The sequence below is a fragment of the Otolemur garnettii genome, unplaced genomic scaffold, assembly GCF_000181295.1.
Source record: "Otolemur garnettii isolate 467f Iridium unplaced genomic scaffold, OtoGar3 scaffold00051, whole genome shotgun sequence".
NCBI lineage: Eukaryota > Metazoa > Chordata > Mammalia > Primates > Galagidae > Otolemur > Otolemur garnettii.
Genome location: NW_003852446.1, coordinates 3327702 through 3330769, shown reverse-complemented (window position 1 = coordinate 3330769; position 3068 = coordinate 3327702).

Here is a 3068-nt window from a genome sequence, read left to right as displayed (position 1 = left end):
CGAGAACTGCTTATCAAAGTTTGCATTGTTGTCAGGCCCTACCCTGCCCCCCACCCCCGCCCTGCCCCCTGGCCATGTTGTCCCCGAGTTACAAATGTTAAAATCTGGTCACCCTACTCTGGGAGGCTGTTCATCCTCAGAAGTCTGCAACTTGGTGAGGAGGGGGATTGGGGCTTCCTATGAAGTAAATGATAGAACTTAACCCCCTTTTATCCAGCCTGTCTGATAAGAATCTGATGTCTCAGGACAGATAAACTCTTGTTCAAATGAGAAATCTGAAATGTGCTTTACAAGACATAGCATCAGTTTCTTTTTTGAATGAAGGAGCTTTCTTGAGTGCACTTTAATCACATCCTACTAGCACACATCTGCTACATAAATCAGAGGCAACTGTATTTGAAATAACTACAGAAAAGGGCTTGTGAGATGAGTGCAGACAAGGAATCCCTTGCTCATGCTATTTAAAAACTGCCGACCTCTCCACTAGGATCCTTTGCAGCAAAGGAATTCAAAAACTCAGAACAGCCACAGCTTCTCTGCCCACCTGCTGGGGAGAAAACTCCCTGTGCCCACTTCCTCTCCGCTGAGAGGCAGCGCTCTCTGCTGACAGACCTAAGCAACAACCACGGGAACTTGCCGGCAGAGCAGTGCTGACACAGGCACCTGGCTAGTGACCCCAGTCCTCTGAAGGAAGCCAGGTCTGTGAGTATCTTACCCATCCAGGGGAATGGCCCCAAATGGAAATCCTGGAGGGCCCAAGTTTTCTTAAAGGAGCCTCCTCCCCCTGAGTTCATTGGAAATGATGTCGCAGCAAAGCCTGGGAGAGAGGCTCACTAGCCTAGGACTTAGTCACTTTAGTGAAAACTGGGGACACCACACTGCAGTGTGTGAAGCTGGAGCAATGGCCTCAGCATCTCTAGGGATGAGAGGAACAGATCAGGGAAGAGTTGTTGGGGATCCTGGAATGTGGCTTGAGGGAAGAAGGGGGACACACGTTCCCCTGGAAAGCTGGAGGTGGACAGGTGGTGGGGACACTGGCCCAGACAGTTATCCCCTGCCCTGGAGGCAAAGGATGTTAGGCAAGGGCTGGCCCCTCAAGTGCAGCCTTGGTCACTCTGCCAGACACCCAGTTTTCCTCCTGGCTGCACCTGGGGTCACTAGGGGAGCTGCAGACTCCTCAGCCCACAGAGTCCCCTTTGCCTGGTTGGCACGTTGTACCGGGGCTGAGAAGCTTCAGGGAGTGGCCATGGACAACGAGGCCAAGATCCACCGCCCTGCCCAATGTGGTACCCGCATGGGACCACGGCACTGTGCCTCACACCGACCTCGCAGGTTCAGGTTGTCAGCTCGGTTCACCCACCACAGAAACACAGCCCACCCTGCGCTGCCCATAAGAAGAGGATGAAGCGACTTGAATGCAGCCTCCCAGGCCAACAGCCGTGGGCCAGGTAAGGAACACAGTGTGCTCAGGGAGTGGCCTTGACCCTTCCCAGATGTGGAGGCCAGGCACATCCATTCTGCTCCAGGCCACCTTCCCCAACCAGAGGCACCTGCACAGGCACCAAGGGTTGCCATCAGGCTACAACTGGGCCTGAGCCCTGCACTGCCGCCACCTTGCTGGCTGCCCAGGGTGCAGGTTCCCAGTGGGATTTGGCTCCATAGGGTGTGTTTGCCACACTACTGTTTCTTTCCTAGAGATGGGAAAGGCCCGTGACAGCCTTTGAGGAGAGCAGGGCCATGTCCTAATGGTTTGACAGCTGGTTGCCATGTGCTCACATAGTGACGTGAGTGCATGTGAGTGTACGAGCAGGTGTGTGCGCATGTGCATGTGTGTACACATGTGTGAATGTGGGTGTGCATATGTGAATGTGTCTACATGAATGTTTGCATGTGTATGAGTGTGTGCAATTGTGTGCATGTGCACATGTTTATGCATGTACACATGTGAAGGTGTGAGTGCATGTTTCTGTGTGTGTGGCTGTATGCATACGTGAACTTGTGTGCACACGTGTGCATGAGCATGTGCAAGTGTGCATGAGGGTGCATGTTCATATGTGCACACATACACAGTTGTGTACACATGCATACATGTGTACATAGGTGTGCTTTGTGTGCTTGTGTGTGCATGAGTGCGTGCATGTCCGCTTGTGCACGTGTGCTCATTTGTATGCATGTATGCGCATGTGCACTTGTATGTGCTACACACTGAGGAGGGGAGACAAGTGACCCTGAGACAGAGTGACAGGCTGACACCTCCCCGCTTTTGTGTTACCTACAGAAAGGTGGCCCAGGAGTGCTCTCACCTAACAGGGACAACGTAAGGATACATGTCACACCTCTTGGGTGAGGGGCACAATTCACAACAGGGGCATTATGTAACAAACACAATGTAACAATCATTTGTAGCATCATATTAATCTGAAATTAAAAAAATTAAAAGTGGCCCTTGGTAAAGTAAAATTTCCCTGAGAACTTCAGTCTATCTTCCAGGCTGAGTCCAGGACTGAGGCCCCTGGGAGGGGGGTCCAGAGTTCAGGGTACCCCGGCTGAGCCCTGGAGGTGATGGAGGTGGCAGCTGCATCTAGCTGGAAGAGAACAAGTGAGGGGCGACTTGCCTGTCACCTCTGACACTGTCAGGACACAACTCCAGGACGTGCTTCTCACTTGCCTCACTCCTGATGGGGAAGCAAACCCCATGTCATTTCCTGACCATTTGTGTGTCCTCCTTGGGCACCTATAGTTGGGAGGGGGACAGTTTGCACCATCCCGCCCTTTTACCTCCCCAGGAGGGCGGGCAAAAGCTCACCCTGCCCTCCCAGCCAGCCCAGAACTTTCCGTGTGTGCAAAAGTTCAACCGGGAGTCTGCAGCCTAAGCTCCAGAACACAAACTCTCTAGGCTTCTGGTTGCCCAGAGACTGTGAACACAGTCCACCCTGATCTGATGTAGGGAATCCTTCAGGCCCCAAGTCAGAAATAGGAAAACACAGACTAAGACTCCACAGCCAGTGACTCCAACACCCTTGCTCGTGTTTAGGAATGAATTTAAAATGTTGATTTCAAGGCCACAC